The sequence below is a fragment of the Oncorhynchus gorbuscha genome, unplaced genomic scaffold, assembly GCF_021184085.1.
Source record: "Oncorhynchus gorbuscha isolate QuinsamMale2020 ecotype Even-year unplaced genomic scaffold, OgorEven_v1.0 Un_scaffold_1161, whole genome shotgun sequence".
In the NCBI taxonomy this organism is placed as follows: domain Eukaryota; kingdom Metazoa; phylum Chordata; class Actinopteri; order Salmoniformes; family Salmonidae; genus Oncorhynchus; species Oncorhynchus gorbuscha.
The window spans coordinates 153,819-167,931 of record NW_025746026.1 but is presented as its reverse complement, the minus strand read 5'-3'; the positions used below and the strand labels follow the sequence as shown (position 1 = coordinate 167,931).

General features: G+C 47.7%; 1 pseudogene; it reads left to right on the top strand.

Moving 5' to 3' along the window:
• Window positions 1-1,955: 1,955 nt before the first annotated feature.
• LOC124021685 overlaps window positions 1,956-14,113 on the top strand; it is a 33,746-nt pseudogene continuing 21,588 nt past the window's right edge.

The window sequence follows — 14,113 nt, the reverse complement described above, 5'->3', positions numbered from 1 at the left end:
AAACAGACTCATTCTGTTCACAACAACCCAGGGTGTGACCCCATGTCACCTGGTAACTGCACATCAAACAGACTCATTCTGTTCACAACAACCCAGGGTGTGACCCCATGTCACCTGGTAACTGCACATCAAACAGACTCATTCTGTTCACAACAACCCAGGGTGTGACCCCATGTCACCTGGTAACTGTTCATCAGAATCATTCTGTTCACAACAACCCAGGGTGTGACCCCATGTCACCTGGTAACTGTTCATCATAATCATTCTGTTCACAACAACCCAGGGTGTGACCCCATGTGACCTGGTAACTGCACATTAAACAGACTCATTCTGTTCACAACAACCCAGGGTGTGACCCCATGTCACCTGGTAACTGCACATTAAACATAGTGATGATAAACGTTGACACTGAACATAACATGAGTTGTCTGATTATAGAAATGTGAAATGTACATTTGGACTGACAGGTGTTTGTCTTCCTTGTGACATCAGAGGTATTAAATTATAATCCTCAACGTCTCATCTTTCAAAATACTTAATTTACAGCATTTCCCTCGTTCAGACAACAACTCATCTGTAAAACATGTTGTGGTGCTCCAGTTCAGAACGTCTGTCAGTCAAAACCCAAAAGCCAGAGGTCTGGTCATGTATATAGCATGTTACTGTACAGGTAACATGTTCCCCCAACATGTTCCCCCAACATGTTCCCCCAACATGTTCCCCCAAGCTGTTCCCCCAATCTGTTCCCCCAACATGTTCCCCCAAGCTGTTCCCCCAAGCTGTTCCCCCAACATGTTCCCCAAGCTGTTCCCCCAAGCTGTTCCCCCAAGCTGTTCCCCCAACATGTTCCCCCAACATGTCCCCCCAACAAGCTGTTCCTCCAACATGTTCCCCCAACAAGCTGTTCCTCCAACATGTTCCCCCAAGCTGTTCCCCCAACGAGCTGTTCCCCCAACGAGCTGTTCCCCCAAGAAGCTGTTCCCCCAACATATTCCCCCAAGCTGTTCCCCCAAGCTGTTCCCCAAGCTGTTCCCCCAAGCTGTTCCCCAAGCTGTTCCCCTCAAGCTGTTCCCCCAAGCTGTTCCCCCAAGCTGTTCCCCAAGCTGTTCCCCCAAGCTGTTCCCCCAAGCTGTTCCCCCAACATGTTGCCCCAACATGTTCCCCCAACAAGCTGTTCCCCCAACAAGCTGTTCCTCCAACATGTTCCCCCAACAAGCTGTTCCTCCAACATGTTCCCCAAGCTGTTCCTCCAACATGTTCCCCCAACGAGCTGTTCCCAACCTGTTCCCCCAACGAGCTGTTCCCCCAACGAGCTGTTCCCCCAAGAAGCTGTTCCCCCAAGAAGCTGTTCCCCCAAGAAGCTGTTCCCCCAAGCTGTTCCCCCAACATGTTCCCCCAACATGTTCCCCCAACAAGCTGTTCCCCCAACAAGCTGTTCCTCCAACAAGCTGTTCCTCCAACAAGTTCCCCAAGCTGTTCCTCCAACATGTTCCCCCAACGAGCTGTTCCCCCAACGAGCTGTTCCCCCAACGAGCTGTTCCCCCAAGAAGCTGTTCCCCCAAGAAGCTGTTCCCCAAGAAGCTGTTCCCCCAACATATTCCCCCAACATGTTCCCCCAAGCTGTTCCCCCAAGCTGTTCCCCCAACATGTTCCCCCAACATGTTCCCCAACATGTTCCCCCAACAAGCTGTTCCCCCAACAAGTTCCCCCAACAAGCTGTTCCCCCAACAAGCTGTTCCTCCAACATGTTCCCCCAACATGTTCCCCCAACATGTTCCCCAACATGTTCCCCCAACGAGCTGTTCCCCCAACGAGCTGTTCCCCCAACGAGCTGTTCCCCCAAGAAGCTGTTCCCCCAACATATTCCCCAAGCTGTTCCCCCAACAAGCTGTTCCCCCAACAAGCTGTTCCCCCAAGCTGCTCACCAACAGTAACTCTCATCTCTTCCTGTCTTCTCTTGCAGCAGTAAGTCAGTGTTGGAGGTCTGTCCTGACTGAAGAGGAGACCCACTACACACACAATCACATCATCAGCTTTTAAATACACACACATTCATCATAATGGTAGGTTCATATCTGTTGGTTTCAATTCAGCTGAATGAATGAATGAAACAGCTTCTGGAATGAAACAGTTTGGTGGAACCAGTTTCTAGTTGTGCAGGCTAGCTAAACCTTCAGTGTGAATTTCAACACTAACTTCACAGGTACACATTACATTTCCTCTCGGAGAAACTGGCCTGTCACTGTCTGTAACCATTCCCCTGAATGACCTATTTCCTGTCTGAGAGACTGGCCTGTTCCTGTTTGGAACATTCCCCTGAATGACCTGTTTCCTCTCAGAGAGACTGGCCTGTTCCTGTCTGGAACATTCCCCTGAATGACCTGTTTCCTCTCAGAGAGACTGGCCTGTTCCTGTCTGGAACATTCCCCTGAATGACCTGTTTCCTCTCAGAGAGACTGGCCTGTTCCTGTCTGGAACATTCCCCTGAATGACCTGTTTCCTCTCAGAAAGACTGGCCTGTTCCTGTCTGGAACGTTCCCCTGAATGACCTGTTTCCTCTCAGTCCTCATTGACTGGAGCAGTGGCCTGGCTGTCTGCTCTCTCTGCTGGGGCTGAAGAGGGAGGCAGTGTTTAATCAGCTACTCCATAATCCACACCTGGGATCACACAATGATACTGTTGCTGCTGTGGGTAGTCTGCTTGAAATAGCAGAATTAGATCTGTGTGAATGTAGTCTAGAATGGATGTCTCTGTTTGACCCCAAACAGTCATTATTTTGACTTTCATCTCCTCTCCCCTCTCCCCTCTCCCCTCTCTCCTCTCCCCTCTCTCCTCTCTCCTCTCTCCCTCTCTCTCTCTCTCTCCCCTCTCTCTCTCTTCTCTCAGGGAGGTGTATGATGACTGAAGCTGCAGGGCTATGGCCAGCGAACCCCTCGAAGGCTTCCATGAGGTCAACTTGGCGTCACCCACCACCCCTGACCTCCACGGATTGACCTCCGACACCAGACCCCAATGTCACAGCGCCCCTTCCAGCGCCCTGTACCGTACACCCCTCCCTCAGCTCCAGCCCCTGCCCCCCCAACGCCCTGCGAGCCGACCAGCTGCCCACCCAGCCCATCTACTCTGCCCCTAGGCTACTGGGCAGCACAGAACCCCACAATGGAAGGTCAGGAAGAAACCGTCCTGGAGAAACAGACTTATAGTACCTGGCCCATGACAACCACAATGTAAAGAGATAGTACCTGGCCCATGGCAACCACAATGTAAAGAGATATAGTACCTGGCCCATGGCAACCACAAGGTAAAGAGACATATAGTACCTGGCCCATGACAACCACAATGTAAAGAGACATATAGTACCTGGCCCATGACAACCACAATGTAAAGAGACATATAGTACCTGGCCCATGACAACCACAATGTAAAGAGACATATAGTACCTGGCCCATGACAACCACAATGTAAAGAGACATATAGTACCTGGCCCATGACAACCACAATGTAAAGAGACATATAGTACCTGGCCCATGACAACCACAATGTAAAGAGACATATAGTACCTGGCCCATGACAACCACAATGTAAAGAGACATATAGTACCTGGCCCATGACAACCACAATGTAAAGAGACATATAGTACCTGGCCCATGACAACCACAATGTAAAGAGACATATAGTACCTGGCCCATGATGACCACAATGTAAAGAAATATGTTACCTGGCCCATGACGACCACCACAATGTAAAGATATATAGTACCTGGCCCATGACAACCACAATGTAAAGATATATAGTACCTGGCCCATGATGACCACAATGTAAAGAAATATGTTACCTGGCCCATGACGACCACCACAATGTAAAGAAATATGTTACCTGGCCCATGACGACCACCACAATGTAAAGAAATATGTTACCTGGCCCATGACGTCCACAATGTAAAGAGATATATTACCTGGCACATGACGACCACAATGTAAAGAGATATATTACCTGGCACATGACGACCACAATGTAAAGAGATATAGTACCTGGCCCATGACAACCACAATGTAAAGAGATACTAGAGAGAAATCTTGCAGGTGCTGTTTTAAATGATGCCATGATGTCTGCTAGGATCTCGTTACACAGTGCAGTCGGTATTAACCAGGCAATGTATTCTATACAAGTCAAGGGTTCCACTAAGCAGTGTTCAGTGACACTTAAAACGTACTATTGATGACTAGCCCACTGGGATGCTAATTCATACATTAAAACATGCTTACTAGGCTTAAAATGTCCAACCAGGTAATGATAGCTGGATCATTATCACCACTAATCATATAGTCAATAGTGTTGATCAGTGATGACTGATTGATCCCTGTAGTAATCAGCCAACCCTCCTATACGCTTACATTAGTTTACCCATGATTCCTTGCAGCGTTCCGGGGTTGGAACCCCCCGTCCGGTCAGAGGCGGAGTCAGCAGAAGGGGTGTTCCTGTCTGGAGAGGAAGGGGAGGATTCTCTGAGTCTGACCAATGACAGCCTGTCCCGCCTCCGCAGCCCCTCAGTCATGGAGATCAGAGAGAAAGCCAATGAGAGACTGAAGGAGGAGCTAGCCAAGGCACAGAGGGTAAGAGACCACACACACACCCACACTGTGCCCATGTCATGTGTATGTTCCCTCAGGTTGTGTGTCTACTAGTTGAATGGTCTCACATCAGTTGATAACAGAGTGAAATCCACGCAGAAGGATTGTGTGGTTCTCCTCTCCTCATCAAAGCAGCCATGTTGAAATCAACGGCAGGGGACCAACATGTTCCTCCTGTGTTCTCTGAAATTACCCCACAAGCCTCTTGCCAATGTTTATTTTTAACCCGACGCTCCTGAATGCTGCTTTCTCCAGCCAACTCTGATGAGTGAGAACTATCACTGCCTCGTAACCAGAGTTTGAATGGGCGTGTTGGAACGGAAGGGGTTGGGCCTGAGCAGGCAAGGTGATTGGTTGACCAGTGATTCTACAGGAACAGTGCTTTGTTCAGTCTGATGATCTATTCCATGTTACCATGTTATTATCAGCCTCTTCGTTCAAATCAAATTCTATTGGTCACATACACAGGGTTAGCAGATGTTATTGGTCACATACACATAATAATAATAATAATAATAATATATTGGTCACATTTCACATACACATTTAGCAGACGCTTTATTGGTCACATACACAGGGTTACAGTCATGTGTGCATACATTCTACGTGGTTATGGGTGGTCCAGGGTTCAGATGTTACCCACATACCCTGGCGTTAGCAGATGCCATGCTCTACAGGGTTAACTGAGCTAGCAGATGTTAGGACACATATTAGCAGATGTTATTGGTCACATACACATGGTTAGCTGATGTTATTGGTCACATACACATGGTTAGCAGATGTTATTGGTCACATACAAACGGTTAGCAGATGTTATTGGTCACATACACATGGTTAGCAGATGTTATTGGTCACATACACAGGGTTAGCAGATGTTATTGGTCACATACACATGGTTAGCAGATGTTATTGTAGGTGTAGCTAAATGCTTATGCTTCTAGATCTGACAGTGCAGCAGTATCTAACAGGTAATATCTAACTATTCCACAACAAAACCTAATACACACAATCTAGTAAAGGAACAGGATGTTAATATATTGAGTGAGAGGTTATTTTCCTGACACCACACCACACACTGTAGGCTGTCTCGTCGTTGTTGGTAATCAAGCCTACTACTGTAGTGTTGTCTAAACTTGATGATTGAGTTGGAGGCGTGCATGGCCACGCAGTCATGGGTGAACAGGTTGTACAGGAGAGGGCTGAGAACGCACCCTTGTGGAGCTCCAGTGTTGAGCATCGATGGAGTGGAGATGTTGTTTCCTACCATCACCACCTGGGTGCAGCCCATCAGGAAGTCCAGGACCCAGTTGCACAGATCGGGTTCGAGACCCAGGGTATCAAGTTTATGATGAGTTTGGAGGGCACTATGCTGTTGAATGCTGAGCTGTAGTCAATGAACAGCATTCTTACATAGGTGTTCCTCTTGTCCAGATGGCGATTGCATCATCTGTGGACCTTTGGGGCGGTAAGCAAATTGTGGTGGGTCTAGGGTATCAGGTGGGGTGGAGGTAATATGATCCTTGACTAGTCTCTCAAAGCACTTCATGATGACGGAGGTGAGTGCTACGGAGCGATAGTCGTTTAGCTCAGTTACCTTAGCTTTCTTGGGAACAGGAACAATGGTGGCCATCTTGAAGCATGTGGGGACAGCAGACTGGGATAGGGTGTGATCGAATATGTCCGTAAACACACCAGCCAGCTGGTCTGCGCATGCTCTGAGGACGCGGCTAGGGATGGCGTCTGGGCCGGCAGCCTTGCGAGGGTTAACACTTTTAAATGTTTTACTCACGTCGGCCATGGAGAAGGAGAGCCCACAGTCTTTGGTAGCGGGCCGTGGCGGTGGCACTGTATTGTCCTCAAAGCGAGCAAAGAAGTTGTTTAGTTTGTTTGGAGTAAGACGTCTGCGACAGGGCTGTTTTCTTTGTTGTAATCCGTGATTGTCTGTAGCCACATACGTCTCGTGTCTGAGCTGTTGAATTACGACTCCACTTTGTCTCTATACTGATGCTTAACTTGTTTGATTGTCTTACGGAGGGAATAACTACACTGTTTGTATACGTCCATGTTTCCCAGTCTCCTTGCCATGATTAAATGCGGTGGTACGTGCTTTCAGTTTTGTGCGAAAGCTGCCATCATTTCACGGTTTCTGTTTAGGGAAGGTTTTAATATTTGCAGTGGGTACAACATCTTCTTATAAACTCTCTCACCGAGTCAGCGTGTACGTCAATGTCATTGTCTGAGGCTACCCGGAACATCCCAGTCCACGTGATCGAAACAATCTTGAAGCGTGGAATCCAATTAGTCAGACCAGCGTTGGATAGACCTAAGCACGGGCGCTTCCTGTTATAGTTTATGCCTGTAGGATGGGAGCAACAAGATGGAGTCATGGTCAGATTAGCCAAAAGGAGGGCGGGGAGAGCCTTGTATGTATCATGGAAGTTAGAGTAGCAGTGGTAAAGCGTGTTACTCACTCGTGTACTGCAATCGATATGCTGATAGAATTTAGGTATCCTTGTTCTCGAATTAGCTTTGTTAAAATCCCCAGCTACAATAAATGCAGCCTCAGGATATATGGGTTTTCAAGTTCCTTGATGGCTGTCTTGGTATCCGCTTGGGGGAATATACACGGCAGTGGCGATAACCGAGTAGAGTTCTCTTGGGAGTTAATACGGCCTGCATTTTATTGTGAGGAACTCTAGGTCAGGTGAACAAAAGGTGAAACAGAGTATGTTACAACCCCAGATATCTCTTTGGAAAGTATCTCTTGCCCTGATTTTGTCTTCTTCGTTAACTAGGGACCGGACATTAGCGAGTAATGTACTCGGAAGCTTTGGGTGGTGTGCGCGCATCCGAAGCCTCACTAGAAGACCGCTCCGGCACCCTCTCCTCCTCCTTTGTTTTGGATCGGCCTCTGGAATCAGTTCAAATGCCCTGGGAGGTGCAGACAAAGGATCCGCTTTGGGAAAGTCGTATTCCTGGTCGTATTCCTGGTCGTATTCCTGGTCGTATTCCTGGTCGTATTCCTGGTCGTATTCCTGATCGTATTCCTGGTTGTGCTGGCAAGTTGACGTCTCTCTGATATTCAATACTGACTGTATGTAACAACACTTAAGGTTTTCTGGGCTAACAATGTAAGAAATAATACTTTAGAAAAAAATACTACGCAGTTTCCTCAAGGACTCAGAAGCGCCATCTCAATCGCCCATCTCAATAGGCGCCATCTCAATAGGCGCCATCTCAATAGGCGCCATCTCAATAGGCGCCATCTCAATAGGCGCCATCTCAATAGGCGCCATCTCAATAGGCGCCATCTCAATAGGCGCCATCTCAATAGGCGCCATCTCAATAGGCGCCATCTCAATAGGCGCCATCTCAATAGGCGCCATCTTCCTATTCAGCCTCTTCATTCTGCCTCTTCATTCTGCCTCTTCATTCTGCCTCTTCATTCTGCCTCTTTAGTGGTCCTTCTGTAGCTCAGTTGGTAGAGCATGGCGCTTGTAACGCCAGGGTAGTGGGTTCGATTCCCGGGACCACCCATACGTAGAATGTATGCACACATGACTGTAAGTCGCTTTGGATAAAAGCGTCTGCTAAATGGCATATATTATTATTATTCTTCATTCTGCCTCTTTCTTCATTCTGCCTCTTTCTTCATTCTGCCTCTTTCTTCATTCTGCCTCTTTCTTCATTCTGACTCTTTCTTCATTCTGCCTCTTTCTTCATTCTGACTCTTTCTTCATTCAGCCTCTTTCTTCATTCTGACTCTTTCTTCATTCTGCCTCTTTCTTCATTCTGCCTCTTTCTTCATTCTGCCTCTGTCTTCATTCTGCCTCTTTCTTCATTCTGCCTCTGTCTTCATTCTGCCTCTTTCTTCATTCTGCCTCTGTCTTCATTCTGCCTCTTTCTTCATTCTGCCTCTTCATTCAGCCTCTTCATTCTGCCTCTTTCTTCATTCAGCCTCTTCATTCTGCCTCTTTCTTCATTCTGCCTCTTTCTTCATTCTGCCTCTTTCTTCATTCAGCCTCTTCATTCTGCCTCTTCATTCTGCCTCTTTCTTCATTCTGCCTCTTTCTTCATTCTGCCTCTTTCTTCATTCTGCCTTTCTTCATTCTGCCTCTTTCTTCATTCTGCCTCTTTCTTCATTCTGCCTCTTTCTTCATTCTGCCTCTTTCTTCATTCTGCCTCTTTCTTCATTCTGCCTCTTTCTTCATTCTGCCTCTTTCTTCATTCTGCCTCTTTCTTCATTCTGCCTCTTTCTTCATTCTGCCTCTTTCTTCATTCTGCCTCTTTCTTCATTCTGCCTCTTTCTTCATTCTGCCTCTTTCTTCATTCTGCCTCTGTCTTCATTCTGCCTCTTTCTTCATTCTGCCTCTTCATTCAGCCTCTTTCTTCATTCAGCCTCTTCATTCTGCCTCTTTCTTCATTCTGCCTCTTCATTCTGCCTCTTCATTCAGCCTCTTTCTTCATTCTGCCTCTTTCTTCATTCTGCCTCTTCATTCTGCCTCTTCATTCAGCCTCTATCAGAGCAGCATATTAGAACCACAAACAGGAGTTTGTCACGTGTCAATTATTGCTTCAAACGTTGTTGTTTTTACCTCTGTTTCTTCTGAACATTCTATCTCTTCCCCCTCTACACTGGTGTGCCAGACAGACTCCAGGTGTCATCTCACTACCTGATTTAGAGATCTCTGGAATGAAATGGTGTGAGAGAGACGCAGCTGCCAGTTGCACCCACATTCTGTCTGTCTCAGTCCTGCTGCTCAGAGCAGGGATGTGTGAGGGAGAAAGAAAGATTGTAAGACGGAAGGAGAGCGAGAGAACGAAAGACAGAAAATCATGAGTGAAAGAGAGAGGGGTGTGAGAGAGACTTGTGGTGCTGAATCAGCAGCTAGCTACTGTACTAGGTGGTGCTGAATCACCAGCTAGCTACTGTACTAGGTGGTGCTGAATCACCAGCTAGCTACTGTACTAGAAGGATGTTGGTGCTGAATCACCAGCTAGCTACTGTACTAGGTGGTGCTGAATCACCAGCTAGCTACTGTACTAGAAGGTGGTGCTGAATCACCAGCTAGCTACTGTACTAGAAGGTGGTGCTGAATCACCAGCTAGCTACTGTACTAGAAGGTGGTGCTGAATCACCAGCTAGCTACTGTACTAGAAGGATGTTGGTGCTGAATCACCAGCTAGCTACTGTACTAGAAGGTGGTGCTGAATCACCAGCTAGCTACTGTACTAGGTGGTGCTGAATCACCAGCTAGCTACTGTACTAGAAGGATGTTGGTGCTGAATCACCAGCTAGCTACTGTACTAGGTGGTGCTGAATCACCAGCTAGCTACTGTACTAGAAGGTGGTGCTGAATCACCAGCTAGCTACTGTACTAGAAGGATGTTGGTGCTGAATCACCAGCTAGCTACTGTACTAGAAGGTGGTGCTGAATCACCAGCTAGCTACTGTACTAGAAGGTGGTGCTGAATCACCAGCTAGCTACTGTACTAGAAGGTGGTGCTGAATCACCAGCTAGCTACTGTACTAGAAGGTGGTGCTGAATCACCAGCTAGCTACTGTACTAGAAGGTGGTGCTGAATCACCAGCTAGCTACTGTACTGCATTTGAAGGATGTTGGTGCTGAATCACCAGCTAGCTACTGAAGGTGGTGCTGAATCACCAGCTAGCTACTGTACTAGAAGGTGGTGCTGAATCACCAGCTAGCTACTGTACTAGGTGGTGCTGAATCACCAGCTAGCTACTGTACTAGGTGGTGCTGAATCACCAGCTAGCTACTGTACTAGGTGGTGCTGAATCACCAGCTAGCTACTGTACTAGAAGGTGGTGCTGAATCACCAGCTAGCTACTGTACTAGAAGGTGGTGCTGAATCACCAGCTAGCTACTGTACTAGAAGGTGGTGCTGAATCACCAGCTAGCTACTGTACTAGAAGGTGGTGCTGAATCACCAGCTAGCTACTGTACTAGGTGGTGCTGAATCACCAGCTAGGTACTGTACTAGAAGGTGGTGCTGAATCACCAGCTAGCTACTGTACTAGAAGGTGGTGCTGAATCACCAGCTAGCTACTGTACTAGAAGGTGGTGCTGAATCACCAGCTAGCTACTGTACTAGGTGGTGCTGAATCACCAGCTAGCTACTGTACTAGGTGGTGCTGAATCACCAGCTAGCTACTGTACTAGGTGGTGCTGAATCACCAGCTAGCTACTGTACTAGAAGGTGGTGCTGAATCACCAGCTAGCTACTGTACTAGAAGGTGGTGCTGAATCACCAGCTAGCTACTGTACTAGAAGGTGGTGCTGAATCACCAGCTAGCTACTGTACTAGAAGGTGGTGCTGAATCACCAGCTAGCTACTGTACTAGGTGGTGCTGAATCACCAGCTAGCTACTGTACTAGGTGGTGCTGAATCACCAGCTAGCTACTGTACTAGAAGGTGGTGCTGAATCACCAGCTAGCTACTGTACTAGAAGGTGGTGCTGAATCACCAGCTAGCTACTGTACTAGAAGGTGGTGCTGAATCACCAGCTAGCTACTGTACTAGGTGGTGCTGAATCACCAGCTAGCTACTGTACTAGGTGGTGCTGAATCACCAGCTAGCTACTGTACTAGAAGGTGGTGCTGAATCACCAGCTAGCTACTGTACTAGGTGTGGTGCTGAATCACCAGCTAGCTACTGTACTAGGTGGTGCTGAATCACCAGCTAGCTACTGTACTAGAAGGTGGTGCTGAATCACCAGCTAGCTACTGTACTAGGTGGTGCTGAATCACCAGCTAGCTACTGTACTAGGTGGTGCTGAATCACCAGCTAGCTACTGTACTAGAAGGTGGTGCTGAATCACCAGCTAGCTACTGTACTAGGTGGTGCTGAATCACCAGCTAGCTACTGTACTAGGTGGTGCTGAATCACCAGCTAGCTACTGTACTAGAAGGTGGTGCTGAATCACCAGCTAGCTACTGTACTAGGTGGTGCTGAATCACCAGCTAGCTACTGTACTAGAAGGTGGTGCTGAATCACCAGCTAGCTACTGTACTAGAAGGTGGTGCTGAATCACCAGCTAGCTACTGTACTAGAAGGTGGTGCTGAATCACCAGCTAGCTACTGTACTAGAAGGTGGTGCTGAATCACCAGCTAGCTACTGTACTAGAAGGTGGTGCTGAATCACCAGCTAGCTACTGTACTAGAAGGTGGTGCTGAATCACCAGCTAGCTACTGTACTAGGTGGTGCTGAATCACCAGCTAGCTACTGTACTAGAAGGTGGTGCTGAATCACCAGCTAGCTACTGTACTAGAAGGTGGTGCTGAATCACCAGCTAGCTACTGTACTAGAAGGATGTTGGTGCTGAATCACCAGCTAGCTACTGTACTAGAAGGTGGTGCTGAATCACCAGCTAGCTACTGTACTAGAAGGTGGTGCTGAATCACCAGCTAGCTACTGTACTAGAAGGTGGTGCTGAATCACCAGCTAGCTACTGTACTAGAAGGTGGTGCTGAATCACCAGCTAGCTACTGTACTAGAAGGATGGTGGTGCTGAATCACCAGCTAGCTACTGTACTAGAAGGATGGTGGTGCTGAATCACCAGCTAGCTACTGTACTAGAAGGATGTTGGTGCTGAATCACCAGCTAGCTACTGTACTAGAAGGTGGTGCTGAATCACCAGCTAGCTACTGTACTAGAAGGTGGTGCTGAATCACCAGCTAGCTACTGTACTAGAAGGTGGTGCTGAATCACCAGTTAGCTACTGTACTAGGTGGTGCTGAATCACCAGCTAGCTACTGTACTAGAAGGTGGTGCTGAATCACCAGCTAGCTACTGTACTAGGTGGTGCTGAATCACCAGCTAGCTACTGTACTAGGTGGTGCTGAATCACCAGCTAGCTACTGTACTAGGTGGTGCTGAATCACCAGCTAGCTACTGTACTAGGTGGTGCTGAATCACCAGCTAGCTACTGTACTAGAGGAAAGCCCAGTATCCCCTGGGGGCTCCTTCAGTTCCATTAGCATCAGGGAAGTCCTGGATTATAACTACAGCCATTAGACTGGACCTCATTCACTATCACAGATGCACCAAATCAGACCACCCCAATGAGGTGCAGGGTCATGCTACTAGCAGGGTGGCCCAGGGGGAGGTTAGATTGAACCAATCAGTCATCCTCAGGTGTTCTTATTGACCACTGCTGACCTTATGGTGACCCCTCATGGATTTGGAATCACAATTATTGACGATCCCTCTGCCATTTCCCCTCAGAGAAAGCTGTGTGTCTTCTTCCATGTATTACCCAGTCTGGCTGCTCCTCGCTGCACCAGGACTGACTGCTGTCCTGTTGCCAGTGTCTCTTCCAGTAAGGAGAGGGAAACACCCAGTTCCTCCTTCCCAATCAGTTTAGGGCTATGAGTCTGTACAGCCTTAACTGGTGACCAGCCGATCACAGACAGACAGGTAAATCACTGATTCCCCCAGATAGTCTACGCAGCTCAGACAAGTTGTCCGCTCCAGAACCAGCAGGGTCAGCCCCTTATCTTTCTTCCTCTCCTTCCATCTCATCCCACCTCTACCTTCTTCCCCCTTTCCTGCCGTTCCCTGCCCATTCTCCCTCCACTTCCTGCGTTGATCACCACTACTATCTACCTCCTTCCACTTCCTGCGTTGATCACTACTCTCACCCTTCTGCCTCTGTCGGCATGGCGATGACCTTGTGTTCGATGAGCGAGAGGGAACCCTGTGTGTGTGTGTGTGTGTACGCTGTAAGCCAGCTCCCACTACTAATCTGAGCCATTGAATAATAAATAAAAAGGCCCAGCCAGCCAAGGGAGTTGGTGTTTATCCTTCCAGATGCTTATGGTTGTTTACAACGGTGTAGAATACCACTAGTGTCTGTCCTGTTGTTTACCACGGTCTAGAATACCACTAGTGTCTGTCCTGTTGTTTACCACTAGTGTCTGTCCTGTTGTTTACCACTAGTGTCTGTCCTGTTGTCTACCACTAGTGTCTGTCCTGTTGTTTACCACGGTCTAGAATACCACTAGTGTCTGTCCTGTTGTTTACCACGGTCTAGAATACCACTAGTGTCTGTCCTGTTGTTTACCACGGTCTAGAATACCACTAGTGTCTGTCCTGTTGTTTACCACGGTTTAGAATACCACTAGTGTCCACTAGTGTCTGTCCTGTTGTTTACCATGGTCTAGAATACCACTAGTGTCTGTCCTGTTGTTTACCATGGTCTAGAATACCACTAGTGTCTGTCCTGTTGTTTACCACGGTCTAGAATACCACTAGTGTCTGTCCTGTTGTTTACCATGGTCTAGAATACCACTAGTGTCTGTCCTGTTGTTTACCATGGTCTAGAATACCACTAGTGTCTGTCCTGTTGTTTACCACGGTCTAGAATACCACTAGTGTCTGTCCTGTTGTTTACCACTAGTGTCTGTCCTGTTGTTTACCACGGTCTAGAATACCACTAGTGTCTGTCCTGTTGTT